Below are 16,026 nucleotides of genomic sequence, written 5' to 3'. Positions count from 1 at the left end.
GGGACTAGGACACAACCCTCCAAAATGCCAGTTTGAAACCATGCATGTGAGAAACTGCGCCTTCCCCCATATGCTGGTGGCCTGTTTTTACACAAGGAGAGAAGACTTGCCATTGTTGAGAATCTGTCTCTCAATGTTGCAAGGTAAATTAAAATCCTGCTAACCTAAGAACTAGCGTAGGCAGATTTCATGTTTGGGAGTACAATTCAACTAGCCATACTCACAGTTACTGAGAACTTAACCCATAAAGATAAATCCATCTTACTTTTCCACATTTGATTCAATGTGTATCCATGTGATTCTCTAATATCTGTAGAGGATCATTGATAGCCTGTGATCTGTCATTTCACCAAAACCAGATCATTTACTGTTGTTTGTTTTTGTTGTTGTTTGTTTTCCTAAAGCATTTGAGGAGCAATACAGGTCTCTTGCCTTCAATAGATTATTGCTGGTGTTGCTGCAGACTCAAAAGCTCAAACCCATCCCATCTTTCTGTGGAAAAGCGAAGTTTGTGACTGACAAGTAGGCTTTAAGCTTTATTTTTCCAATTGGCTAAAACCACATCCACAAAGGCTAATCCTTCCGAAAAAAATGAGTCAGTGTCCCTGGCTATATCTCTTGGCCATAGAGAATTGTATAACCAGAATCAATATAGGCTAGTACACCATGGCAGCCAAAGATGAAAAACCTGAAGCTGAAAAGATGATAAAATTTACAGGGAAAGATTCCTATAGTCATCTTTCTGGTGGGAAAAAAAAAAATCATGTACAAGAAAAGGACAATTGATGTTAATATTTCACTCAGTTCTAGTAAGCAATTATATTTTCCTAGATTTAAAGTATAACTAAATGATGTCTGTCCAAGACTTTGTGTGTCCAGTGGAGAAGACGTAGCCTTGATCTCCATAGAACCTCTGGTAAATCCATGACTGCCTTAACACGTCATTAACAGGACAGTTTAATACCTACAGTATTAAAATGATTGGATCCTTTGAAAACCAGCCAAAGTGCATAGAAACTCATTTCCAGAACTGACTTCTACCTCATTATAGTTACCCTCCCAGCCCTCTCCAAAAACTCTCATACATATTTGCTATAGGTAAGAGAAAGTCCAGAACTCTTACTTTTTTTTTTTTTTTTTTTTTTTTTCATCAATTCAGGAGCAAATTCCCATTACTGTGCTGTAGTCTGTGCTTTTTCTCAAGCCTAGGCTTTGTTTATGCACAAACACGGACCCTGGCAGAGGTGAGCAGCCACCAGAGACTGCCAGCATGCATGGAGCCATCTGGGAGCATCAAGCAGGGACTGGGGCAGTGTTTGCCCTCTGCACTGTGGCTGTCACCACATTAGGGATGGCCATAGGGGCAAGAGCGGCCAGTGCTGTGGTATGCAGCCTCCTCAGACCATGGCTATCATCTCACCTCATGTACTTTTACTTTCCTACTGCCCCATGCAGCTTCCCAAGACTGGGGGCTGATCTGATCCAAATGCCAGGTGAACTCTGGTGACCTGTTGTTTTATCACCTGGTTCCTTCCCTAGTGCCTCGTCCAATTTTAATGGAGCTACTTTCAATTCATTCCACCGCTAGTGAAACCTATAAAATCTGATGATCTGAAGCAGGAGTGAGAATGGTCTACTAGGGGGAAAAATAAATGTAGGAGTCATAGACTTATCCATTTTATTATCTTACTGAAAGCTAGAGGCAGGTGAATGTATAGTAATGAGAATGTATCTGAATTGATAACAACACAGCAACACAAGCTAATGATACTGGCACCCCCACAGATATGCTGCAAGGTCTCAGGTCAGGGTGTATTGGTTTCCCCTCATTCAGGTATTCACTAAGGCTGATCATTTTCCCATGAATGAATACACACTTGCCTGCTTGCTCTCTGCCTCTCACAAAAACCTAAAACATTTTTCTTCTTTCATCATTTCCTTGACATCCTATCATCAGTTTTCTATTTTACCATCCAATTTAATCAGAATTATTTATTATTAATGTAACTTGAAAAAAACACAATGTATTATAATGAGGCCCAAGCAAAGAAGACTAGAGCAGAAGTCTTCCATTAGGCAAATGGCTATTTGAGGTACAGAAGCAGTGAGACCAATTGTAAAATTCCTGTATGTCTTCATACAGGTTACTCAAAATACACACCACAGCAAGTATATAAAACTCTCTTTCCTTCATCTTCATCCCTAAGTAGTGTTCTCCCTTTCTTCCTCTTCTAGTTTAACTGGCTGGGTTAAAAGCATGAGAAACCCATATTCTTTCTCCCTCTCAGACACTCAGAGTTGGAATCTTCTCTCTTTCTGCAGGCTAGAGAGGTCAAGTGCCTTTACTGAACTTTATATATCATACGTAGGGAGAGAAGAATTTGGTGCCATCTGCGGCAGCTTGAGTGGGAATAAATTTTACCTGTATTAGACGTCTGTGATTTGCTGTCAAATCAGTGCCTTTGTTTTCCTTGTCTATCTTTGCTCTGCAAAATGGTAGGTGAGGACCTGAATGGAAAAGCTATTGAGAATCAGGTTCTTTATGCTTTTTAGTTTTGGCCACACATTTTGAGAGAGAGAAAACAATTTACTGAGGAATTTAATCTGAAACCTGGAAAACTGCTTGCCAAAACACAAATGGGAAGAAAAATCGAAATGAGCATTCTATATTACAATCTTTAGAAAATATTGGGTTTAGTTTGTTCTTAGAAACAGCTGTTTATTGCTGGGTGGTGACAAGGCAGAAGGTGAGGGAGGAAGGGTCAACCTTCCACAAAGCCCTTCACGGATTTCTAATCTAAAAGCAATCTCTAGAAATAAATGAAAAGTGAATGCAATCTATATGAATTCAGAGATTCATGTAGACCTAGCCCACATCTTACAGCTGCTTAAAAGAGGAGGGTTCAGTGTGTGTGTTTGGGGGGGGGGTGGGGGGGTGAATACTGTAGAATTGACCTTTATATGGATGTATAAAATAAACGTCTGTTTTGCAAAGGTTGCTGAGCACCTGGAACTTTCTTCTGGCATTAGCCTGCTAGCCAGAGAAGACAGATGAATGCTAATCTAATCAATCTATGAAATAATTATTTTTTCAATGAGAAAGAGAGTAAAGAATTCTTAGTAGCAAAGCTTTCGAGTCAATATCTTTGCATAAGTAACGTATGAGTAGAGAACGCTAAATAGAGAATACACTGATATTTGTGTATATACACAATATACACACACATATGCCTTCTCCCACCCATATCTATACTAGAAAAGAAAATAGGATAGCTGATGCATGAGCCAAGAAAAACATTTATTTTGGATGATACCTTTTTAGAACTGACTTCTCTGCAGAATTCAAAAAATGTGTTTGAAATTAGAGAGGCCTGTTTGTTGAGGATACAAAAAATAGATGGAAGAAGAAATCACTTAGAGAAATACTAATCCCCTCCTCCACAAACTGCCCTTTGCTATGACCCTGACCTTTAGTTCCGTCACTTGAAAAGATCCTTAAATATTTGTTGTGATATTTTGGGAATAGACAGGTACAGATAGAGCTATATACCGGCTCTCTGACTCATTCCCTCCCTACACATGAAGGTATAAAGAAAAATATATCTAATCAGCCACATTATTTTTCATGTGGTAAGAAATTCATGCTTAAATTAAAACAGGCCCTCAAAGTTATTAATTTTTATTACTGCAACACCACGCTCTGATAGAAAGCAAAATAAACCAGCAGTGATTTTAGTAATCATTATACTTGTATATTTTCTGTCTACATAATTACTGAACTTCCGATGCTGTATTTCAGTCACATGGATGCACGCTTAGCTGAACATATTTGTTTTATCATAATCTATCTCAGATCATCCATACTGTAGATGTCCATTTTGTCTACACTAAATGTGATCTGTTTCACACATGCGACTGTGAGACACTCAACTGTGAGAACAGTTTCTACTTTTATTAACGCTAACTGCTACCATGCCTGCAACTGCCAAATGCTATGCAGCAATTACAGCAAGCTACTTAATATAGTGGCCAGTGGGAAAGGACGAGACTCTCTCTCGGTGGCATGGTCAAATGCAGCAGCTGTTTTAGAGATATAAACATGTACACAGCTGGCTTGTGGGTAGTTGCTTTTGTTCTCTGAAACACTCCTTTGCTGTAACTATACCTAAGCAAGGGATGGATTTCACATTCTTGGCATGATATTCGTAAGACCTCAGGTTGATTTTTGGAGTCTAAGTTTCTGTCACGCACTCAAAATTTTTATTAAATGAATATCAAACAATGTATATGTTCGTTATGCTTCTTAAACTTGTGGTTTCTGAGAGCCTTTGGAATCAGTCCCTCTTTTTTTTTTGATAATCTCAAAATGTAACCAAAACTCTATTGAAAATACATTGGAATGGATATACTGACCTAGTCCAAAGCATATTGTCTGCTCGCACTTTGGGAATAAAGCCCCTGCAAGATGTATTGCTGTTTGTGCACCTGAAACTGCTGCTTGCCTGTGCCAACGTAAGCCACCGTGTTTAAAGGAGTGACACAAAACATATCATTAATTGGATACTCTGTACCGAATACTATGCATTTTTATTATTACTATCATGTTTATGTTATATCAATACTTTGAAATTACTGATGAACCAACAGGAATTATAGTAGGAAGGAGGACAGTGCCATTCTGGGATGATTTTTGGTATGATTATTTGGTTTCCTCTAGGACAGTACCAGACACATATACTTTCTTTAACTGTTTCTTTCCTTGAGTTCAGGGTTGGACTGTAGTATTTCCTATGTGCTTTGCACAAGCATAAGTGACCTGTCACATGTGTCACGTGACAAAATGATGACAACCCAAGCCAATACTGTAAAGCTAATGCTTGCAATTGTATAAACTCTTAAGAAGGCATTGTGGTCTCCCCTGCCTATTTGTCATATTCTGCAGTTAAAGTCTTGCTTCTCGTAACTAAAAGGTAGCTTTGATAAGCTAAAGGACTCAAAGCTTGAATGTGACCTGTCTTATGCATGTCATGTGAAGGAATGTGCTATCTTTAAAAAAATTAATTTATCTTGCTGCTTGGAATTGCTTTGCAGCTACGCTGCAGAGATAACGTAACAATATCAAGCACGCCTTCTATCTCCAAGAGAAAACAAACAAACAGCAGGGTGTGATTCCCCAACCAGTCATCCATCATGACATGTGGAGGGCGTCATGAGCAGAGATGCTAACAGAGCTCTCACTCCCAGGGTAACTGCATAGCTTGGACAATTCTCCTCCTTACAATAGCAATTGGAAAACTAGAGCTTCTGCAGTTGTCACGTGCTTCTTTTTACCCATTTATTATTAATGCAGAATCTCAGAACAAATCCAATGGGAAATAAATACACAATAAATGTGAATTTGTGATGTATGTGTCCAGTTTTTGTCTGTGACTTTATACACAGAAAAAATAAACAAATCATCTCTATATCCCTCTGAAACAACCTGATTAACAAACATCCTGCTCTAATGTTTTTTAGGACACACACCCCCACCCAGAATGATAAGAGATGGTTGTAGAGATTGACTATTGATTAATTTGTTCTCTGGGGAACTCCTCTGTAAAGGACAAATGTTGAGATTTTGACCATTTCTAGAATCAGTTCTGCTGTTTTATAAACACAATCGTCAATTTAAAGAATAAGGTTCTGTAACAAAATATACTGCACTGAAAAATCTACATGCTGCGATTTTACCAGGAGTGAAAACTTACTTTTACTCTAGAGTTCAGAGACTTTTTGCAGTTCAAATAATAGAAAAAGCAGAGTGCTTTACTGGCATTTTTAGGTCATGTTTCAATACATACTGAAATATTCTCTTTTATTCCAGAGTTGTTCCAGTTTGAATTATTTTCCTATTTCTTCCAGCAAATTCTGTTACGGAGTTTTGAACTCTCATTAGAACTATGATTTATTTTCTCATTACAGCTGTGTAAAGCCATTGAAGCTGTGGGGCTATATTGGGAGCTGACTGGGTGGCAGATGTACACAGGTATAATTACCATAATACAGACCAAATGCACACCTACTGTAAGAATTATATTTGCATTTAATTTAATAGGTATTCCTAGCAAGAGTGAGGGGATGACTTGAAGGATAACTTCTTAGTCTTTCACCTTCAGAGTTTAAAGACAAAAAATTTACTACTAGGGAAAACACAACAGTTAAAAGAGAGCTCAGTAACCTAAATGGAGGAGAACAGGCTTTCATTTTTGCACGTAAAATGTTTTTTTTCCTTTTTTTTTTTTATAAAAAAAAAAGTCGACCGCTATTACAAGTGCTGTTATGTGTGGCTGTAGCAGCTTTCCAAGTGAGTCATCAGCTGTGTTTGGATCCAGGCTTTCAGTTTTATTGCGCAGACACCTGCAACTTGAACTAAAGGATTTCTTACACTGGCTGGCAGAAACAGCAGGTTTTTATAGTCTAAGGATCATCTACTTGAGGAAAAGAAGTAACACCCTGAAACAGCGAGCTGCAAACAAGAATCGCTTCACAGCTACGTTTGCTTGGCAAAGCCCTTGTCAGAGGCTGCGTGGCTGCAGGGTTGAAGGGAGGAATGGGTGGACTGGTGTCACATCCCATCTTGTGAAAGGGACACCCTGCACCTCCCCAGTGCTCCCTGAGGGGGACCTTACCCCAGGGCTTTCCTCAGAGGTAGATGTTGCAAAGCACCTGGGGTGGGCACAAGAGGCAGAACAACACAAACAACTCAGCATCACTGTTTCAGGTCCAATATCAAAGGTTACCTGGAACTGAAATATGGATGGAATAGAAGGATCTTTCTCTTGTCATTGGAAGTCCTGTAGCTTGATGCCTTTGAAAGTCTCATTAGATGCCTACCTGCATTATCACCTTTAACACCTTTTATTTAAAAGAAATCTGTATTTCACCATCTGTTTTTGCTGTGAAGAGAATCTAAAATAAACTTACACCAAGTGTAACTGCTACAGAAGGATTTTAGAGCTTTTGTACAGATTCTGAAATAGAGGGGAATCTGCTTAAAAGTTTCTCATGACAACAATTTAAAAGGATTATTTCTTTTTAGTGAAAAACAATATAAAATGTTTTCAAAAAAGAAGCCTGTTTGGGTTTTCAGAAACCATTTTTTTTTAATTTATCTTTTATACTGATTTTTGTGTAAAGATTTTCTTATGAAAAATACCAAAATGGAACAAAAGATTGACATAAGAGAAAATGTCAATTGTTTCACATGAAGATGTCACATGGCAAAAAGCCCCGCTTTCTGAACTGTTTTAATGAGGTTGGAACTATTCTGTTCATCTCAGTGGAGTTTTAGTAATTTCATGTTAATTTTGTTCATTTTTTCCTGTAAGAAAGGGGAGGATTGAAGATCTGCACAATTTATTGTGATTGATGTCTCATTTTGGCTGTCAGTCAGCGGCAGCCTTTTGTTCTCTGTACAGGTCAGCTGCTAGAAGGCACAGGGATCGCAGGTCCACCCTTGTCTGGCTGGCACTCGGGTGTCTCCCGAGGTGACTGTAGTGAAACCTCATCCCACATATTCAGTAGATAAAGTTCTTGAGAATGAACCATGGCAGTTGCTCATCTTTTCTTCATTGCTCCTAATTTTACTCCTTGTTGATAGCCACAGTGTTGGTACCTGAACTTCTGCAACTTACTCTGAAAACTTACAATTATACAGTCAAAAGTCAGGATGTGCAAGTGCTGTACCTTCCCTCACATACTGCTACCCCCGAGTTTTAGTCATTTCTTCATGGCTTTTAATCGCACTCAGCTCTGATTGAGTAAGCCTTAGAGGTGCATTTCCCTTTGCACAGAAGTGTCATTGAGCTTTCTGCTTCATTCTGATTATCTCTTTCAATTTATGCCCATCACATTTTGGGACACATATCAGTCTCTGGGAGGAGAGTCTGCCTGTGACAATAGGGATCGATCGTTTGGGTGCAGTTAGTCTGCAACGGTTCTTAGTCTCTGATAAATGTCTCTGATTACTGGACAGAAACAAATGTTAGTGTCTCAGTTTCTGGGAGTTTTCCTTCTGAAAGTTTTGACAGATACCATGAATGCACTTTCTCCCAAATCTAAGTGCAGTCCTTTTGTAAGTACCATGCTTTTACTACTCTAGGCTAGGAAGAAATTCATCAGAAAGCTAGATTTTTTTTTCAAGTCTTTGTAATTACCATCTTACCCACCATAACTATGTTTTTTTTTTTTTTTTTTTCCCCACATTATCACTAGTTTCTATTGGGAGAAGATTGGTTTAGAGGGAGGTTTTATGAATGTTGAGGGAATGGTTTAGACTAGTAAGCTAGATGAACCCTTGGTCTCACACAGTTCACTCATTTTGATTTCCATATTAGAATTTCCATATTAGTTATTAGATCTATAATATCATACTGCACTGATTTATTTCATTACATCTTCCACTGTATGCTGTCAACACGTTCTGTATCAGGGAAAATAGAGTGTACTAGTCCATATATTTTGTACAGTGCCCATTTATACCAGCAGCTGTGGTCTCATGTCTTTACCTTCTTGAATTGCAATAAAGATATTCCATGTAAACTTGTTTTTGAAGAAAATGAAGCCATATGTCATATGCTGATAAGACATTCCCACATGTTTATAATGCAGGTGCTATTCTGTTTCCTTGTCACAGAGTTTAATTAACTTACATATATCCATCCATAGCACCATGGTTTGGCCACTCAGTTGGTTAGTCACTAGTTCAAAACCTTCTCAGAGACTTGCAGCCCAACATAGGCTCACCGTAAACCAGTATCTCTCGCGCACAGAACGTCCAGCTTGTTTGAAGAGAAACTTTTTTTTTTTTTCCTCCCAGCAAGAATGGCAGTTGATGAGGTGAAAACTCAAAGTTATACATACTGTGAGTGAATTTTATAGAAAAGAAGTTCTCAGATGAGCATCATGGGGTCTGTGTGTTCTTTCAAAGAAGTAAGTTAATGGAAAATATATTGGCAATATAAATGAAACACATGCAGACAAAATCAACTCACATTTTGCAACATTATGAAAAAAAAAGGCAGGGCATATCTGAAAAACTGCAGATGCCTATTGGTGCATCCTCCAAATAACAGTGAAGTAAACTTATTAAGAAAAAAACAGAAAGTTGTGGTTTTTAGTTGCTGTTACTGCTTGTTTTTCCTTCATCAATAGAGTTCACTAAACTAGCAAAGAAAAAATACCCTTATGCCAAATATTCAGCTGTAGCCCTGAGCTACCTGTGAGCTGCAGTAAAGCAAGCCAGGCACGTGGATGTTAGCCACACTGGGGAACAAGAGGAGTGGGATGGTTGTTGCTTCCTCAGAGCCCCATTGGAGTGCTGCAGGAGGGTGTGAGGACATCTGCACTTCTCCAGCTCACCAAGAGAGTGGAAGTCACGGGGATGATTGGTCAAAGAAGTCCTCTCTTCCTCAATACAAGTAATTATTATTTGGCCTTCTTATATAATGAATCAGATCTTCAGATCCCTGACCTCAACAGTCTGAAGCACTGTATCAACAATTCCTTTGATTAGGTTTCCTGTTGGTTTTCACTTGAACTGCTCTCCACTTTTTTTTTTTTTTTTTTTTTTTTTTTTGTCTCTAGAAGCCTGCATTGGGTGGCTGTTCATCCTGCAGATTCTGGCTGATATTGCTTCTTCTAATAAAATGTCACTCAAGCTACAATGTAAAAGGAGGAGACAGGGATGGAGGCTGTAACAAAAGGCAGGAGCAGGAACAGCAGTGAAAATCACTTAAGTTTTCCCCTGAGACTTTTTGGGGGCAGGGACCACAGGGACCATCTTGCTCCCAGTTTGGGGCGAGTTCCTGCACTCTTCTTCCACTGGAGTAAGACCAGTTACTTCTGTCTGTTTATATCTCTGTGCACCAGCTAAAAGGCATATCAGGCCCAGGGTGCTTTTCGATTCTGAAGAGAATATTTTACATGGCTGCACTGTGAGATTTTCATTCATCATATTATAGCTATACGCTTTGACCAGGTAAAGGTGGTTTATGATTTTTGCAGTTTGACACATTTGTCACTGGGCTATGCAATTTTTAAAATGTATTCCTTCCACAATTCTACAAAGCAACAATTATCTAAAAGGGAAAAAGAAAATAGTTATTTCTGTTTGAGCATGAAGAGGAAAAGAAGAAACCCGACAGAACTGAATATTTTAACTTTCAAGAAGTCTAATATTTGCCAGGGACGTTCTGGTTTTGAGATTTAAAATATAAATTATGTGAAGACGTAAAAAAAATCTTTTGACAAAATACTGTGTCTTTTCTACTTTCTCTCACCTATGTATTTTTACCTATTTTTTACTAAAATTCCAATTATTAAACTAATTCTCCCTAACAGTAGCTTTACCAAGTAGGTCATCACCTCAATCTTTTAGCAGGTCTGATTGCTTACTACCATATTCTAGGCAACTGTGTAGATACTTTAGTATGTTGAACTAGAGATAAATTATCCTGGAGGACATTCATGGTTGTTTTGGGGTGTGCACTGGAGCCAAAGCAGTATTGCCATGGAAAATCATCGAAACAGTGATGCCTCAAACTAGTAAGTCTCCATAGCAACCTAAAAAAATAATGACAGCTGTACCAAGAAATTTACTAATAGAAGCCCTTAACACATTTGTCTAGACTCAGTCATACTTCATACTCATTATAACTGGTAGAATGATTGAAAGAAAATCAAGCGCAGAGGAAAAATATGGAATATATTCTTTTTCACAATGCCTTCAGTTAAGTTACCTGGCCTGTCATCTGACCTTGTCTACAGTCAATTTAACCACAGCAGTTAAATGTAAAATGGTTGGTAATGTAGCTTAATTGCAACTTCATTTATTCTAATTTGTGTATTATTTCATTCGATATGTGCCTCATTCAGAGTGGAAATTTCTCATTTATATGCATAAAGCTAGGGCTTCTGAAAACAAGTAGGAGGATTCCTATGCTCATATTTTTAAAATTATTGGCTGCAACAGTCTCTTTCAAAAAGACTGAACGAAAAACGCAGTCGTAAGAGAGACACTGTATTAAAATGGCCTTGCCCAAGTCCACATTACTGCCTATTGAGGAAAACCAGAAGGATTCTGTAGGATCAAAGTTACATTGATAAAGCATAAGATAGATTGCTAGGTTTGGTCTGCTAGAAATGTTCCAACACACCAGAGAATAATGCCACTGGCTGTACAACCATCGAGCTACAGTATGTAGAAAGAACCAATAATTTTTTGCATTGACATCACTTTGAAAGATATGTGACATTGGCTGCTGAATTTTAGGCACCTATCACTTTATTAAAATGATGCATAACCATTGCCTATATAAACAGCAATTGTATCTAGTGGGACAGAACTGTAAATGGGACCTTGTGAAGAGTTAAGTACAGAACTAAAAAAATAGTGGCTACTTAGATGAAACTGATTTTATCTTGATCACATTTTTATTGTGAGTTCTGCCAAAAATACATATTCTTGGGAGTTTTGAAAAGGACAATTTAAGAAGCTGAAAATAATTTTGAGACAATCAACTGGAGAAAATGTAAACAAAAATGAGAACAGTAATTGTCCATTGTTGAATAGCATTTTACTAGATGTCCAAATTACATCTTTCAGAATGATGTTGTCGCAGTGACTTAAGGAAAGAATGCTATGGGTCAAAGTACAGTAAAAGCATCTATAAATCATAATGAAAAGTGGGGAAAAAGCTGGAGAAGTCATAATATTAACTGTCTTGGAAATGTTAGAAAGTAGTGGAAGCAAATTGTTACAGACAAAATCTATGGTTAACAGATTTAAGAATGAAAAGTTAGCCAAAGGGCTTCTGTTGTACCGGGAATCCCAATAATATGATTGTTCTGTAGCTGTATGACGACAGCGGAACTGGAAAGGATTCACGGAAAGCTGAATCTCAGTCACTTTGTGTCTGCACTTGGGGAAAGCCAGATGGTATAGTCATATGATATGATGATGTAATCTTTTAATTTTAACCAGTTACACAGCAGTTTATTGAAGTTAGACATTTTTAAATCTGCATGTCTAATTAATTTGCATCTGATAGTTTTAAAAGAACTAGAAAAGACCCCCATGGGCATTTAGTATTGATGACTAAAGTCCTGAAACCAGGGAAGTTTCAAGGAACTTGGAAAAATCTAATGTAGTGCCAATATTTTAAAATGATAGCAGACCTAACCCAGGAAATTAAGGGCCTATCAGTTTAAGATTGATCAAACACAACTAATGTAAATCTTCTACACAGGCTTCTCAAAAATAAGTTTTGTCAGACTAATTTGATACCATTTGATAAAATTGCAAATTCCTTTGAAAACAGATAATATTGCTAATGTAATGAAATTAATTAAAAACTAATAGCTCTTGTAGTTGTAAATAAGAAACAATCATGTTGAGGGTTTGTTCCAGGTGAGCTTTCCCTCTTACATTATTTAGCAGCTTTATTAATGAGAAAAGAAAGCAACATTTTGTCAATAAATTTTCTTATACCAGTAAGACTGGTAGAGAATTATATGATAAATGAGGCTGGGGAGTGACACAGAGCAATCTGAATTTCTTGAGAAAAGGGAACAAGATGGTTTTTTGGAAGTCCATGCAGTGAGGAAAATGTTTGTAGGATAGAAGAGACTCCATGCTGGGAAATAGGGACTGAAAAGGATTTGATTTTGTGATGGATAATCAGATACACATGGAGCTCCTGCTGTGCACCACAGCCAAAGTGCTAAAAAGATCATTGGACTGTAATTAGGAGAATAGGAATTAAAGTGGGAAAGCTTGTATTACGCAGGTGCAGATTTGCTGTGAGGGGAAAGGGAAGGTGCTAGAGGCCATAGCTCCTTGGCAAGGTCTGGCTTCCCCTCTGCTGGTTGCCAGCCTGCCATTGCTGTTTCATCACTGCTATCAGTACTCTGTCCTAAAGTGTTTTATTTTTCATTGAAAACAAACAAAAGCAACAACAACAAAAACAATCAAAAACAACCCCCCCCCTTTTTTTTTAAGGTTCTGAAGGGGACAATAGACATGTATAAAGAATTGGAAAATACACTGAAAATGAGGAATTAAAGTTCAAATATTTTAACTTACTAAAGAACAGAAAAATGGTATCAAGACATCTTTAATTTCCTTGAAAAAGATTAGCAAAATCCATTGCCTGGAATTAGAGAAATTTAGGCTTGAAGTAACATACAACAGCCAAGGGAACTGACCACTGGAAAAACTTATCCATGACAGCAGTGGACTTTCTCTGAACAGAAAATCTGAAATCAAGACCAGCTTCCAGTCTGGTCTAGTTGTGGTATTGGTCTTGATACAGAAACTAATACAGGCTTTTCCTGTAGATGTGGGATGGAAAGAGTCACATTAGATGATCAACAGATCCCTTCTAACATTTTTCAGCCAAAAATGTGGAGTGGGCATATTACTCTGTTGAGATGATATGGAACAAGTACTTAATATCATTCTTAAAAAATGTGCTTTGCAAATAATTTTAATGTATAAGCTAATTATCAGACATGTAAGCTCTGAAATAAACTCATTCTTCACAATGTAATAAAAGACTGATTTTTCTGATTGACATAAGAGAAATTCATGTAAATTACCAAAGCTGTACTTCAGTCTCTGAAGAAGCATATACAGAGCTCCACATTTCTGTCCATTCACGAAGGGAAAAGAGTAATTTAATACACCTCTAGAGTTTAACTCTAGAAGGTGCCTTTATTTGTTCAAAGTTTTTTATTTTTGTTCAACTCCAGTTATTGGTACTTATTAACTCAAGCCATTTTGTTTCTTCTTTGTCACTGCACCTGCTGGCACCTGTTTCACCTTGCTATACCTGCTGGCATAATTTTGCTTGCCGTTGAGTCACTGCTCTTATAGCTGATTCAGCTGTCCATTCCTCTTCCAGCCTCCCCTTACAGCTTGGAGTGATTCAGAGCCCCACCTCCTCAAGCAGCCTCCATGAAGAATTAAAAATAAAAAAGAAGCAAGATTTTTAAAGCACACTGACACACCCTACTGCTCTTACAGTTGCTCATTCATTCTGTGCTTTTCCCACAGAGGTGAGCAGAGAAGGGCAGTGTTCCTATGTCTTCTTCATCTGTCTGGTACCATTGTTGGCAGCTGGGTGAGCCAAGTCTTTTTAGAGGTTGCCTCAGAAAACATATCTTTGATTAATTCTTTTTTTTAAAAAAAGTATATATATATTTTTATTAATCCCCACTGGCCCTCTGAAATGTCTGTAGTGTTCTTTTGGTTTGCATTCTGTCTCAGAGACATTTATATAAAGGTGCAACCTCAGCATTATTTTGCTTATATGTATGCCTGAGTGTGTGTATGTACTATCTACATCTGGAATGAGGGGCTGTATTAAAAATAAAATAATTATAAAAATAAAATGAAATGGCCTCACATGGAAAGCATTTAGAAAGGAAAATACCAGAGTAAAAATGGAAAAATAAGTACGTGTCAGGCCAGCTGCAGGTTAGGAGCAACTCTCAGAGAAGCCAGTGGGACTTGCTGGTGCCCTGCATGGGAAGACAGAAATGAAGCAAGTACAGCTGGTCCGTAGTACTCTGGTGACCAAGGCTGTAGTCATGCCTGCAGTAAATGCTTTTAACTTTAACCTCTCTGGCCTCAGGAGTGTTTCTCAGAAGCTAAAGACATCCATTTCAGCAAGGCTGTGCCCATAGATAGTAGTGACCGAGAGGGAGATCCCTGGAGTAGGCGGATCCTGGAGGTACAGTCACCAGCAGATGACTGGGACATGGGGGAGCATCCCTGCCTTTCTTGGTAATGTTGTTCTCAAAGTAAAATTCAAACATTAAAACCTTCTCTCTTTATTTCTGCACAAGGCTAAAGGGATCCCACACTGTGAACAAAGCCATCACACATGGAATTATTTGTCAACCCCTAAGTTAAGAAAGAATTTTAATACCTCCCTTCATGGGATAACTCACATGATTAAAGTTAGGCATGATTTCAAGAACCACAGAAAATCAGCCACCTGATAAACTCTCCATTTACAGGTTGAAATAAATTACATTGAAAAAGCATGTTTCTTGACAACCAATATAAAGAAGAGAGAGTGTAGCAACAAAGATTTGTCTTAAAAATTCTTAAATTGTTTGGTTTTTCAATAATTGAAGAGGCTTTATTACCATGTAAACAAAAAACAGGTTGGCTATTCACCTTTTGGAAGATTGCATTTGCATTGCTATAATAGAAGAGAAGAACCTTAGAAAACTAATGAAGGAGCATAAAAATGCAAATTACTGCAGCTAATTGGCTGTGCCTTCTTACACCTCCTGAATTATTAATTTATGACCGAGTAAATCTGCCCCTTTTAAGTAATATAATAAAGAACAACATTGGGTTCCGCACTGTTGAATGGATAGTGTTTGTTCCCTTAATTTTATGGTGAGTTGCTCTTTTTGTTTGCACTAGCAAGATGCTTGCAGTGTTCTGTGAAACTGCAGGTCCAGCACTCTTCTCATGCAGAATGACATCATTATATTTCTAATTTCTAAGTCCTGACTGGAAAAAAAATACAAGAGATGATGCCATTATTGTAATAATGCTAATTACATCTAGTGCCATTGGCACTAATGTTTAATCTGAGAGCAGACAAATAATCCCCCAAACACTTGCCAATATGTGAGTAATTCCACCACATTTCAGTGTGGTAACCATCAATTGTGGCTGTCCAGGGGCCTGAAGAAATTAAAATAATAATAAAAAAAAAAATAACAGGGTCGATGTACCTTTTTTTTTTTTTTTTTTTTTTTTTACGGATGTTATTTCTTCTCTCATGTAGAAAGCTTGGGAAGATTCAGAGGAAATGCTCATCTTATCTGGAATTTCTAGACCTGTGATACCCTTTTTTGTACATGAGCACAACTGTGCAAGTTCTAGATATGATATCTGGCAGGGCTGTAAATTCACTATTTACACACAGTCATAGTGAGCTCCTCGCATGGAATTGTGTA

The sequence above is a fragment of the Anser anser genome (genome assembly GCF_964211835.1).
Source record: "Anser anser genome assembly, chromosome: 3".
In the NCBI taxonomy this organism is placed as follows: domain Eukaryota; kingdom Metazoa; phylum Chordata; class Aves; order Anseriformes; family Anatidae; genus Anser; species Anser anser.
This window is presented reverse-complemented; position numbering follows the sequence as displayed.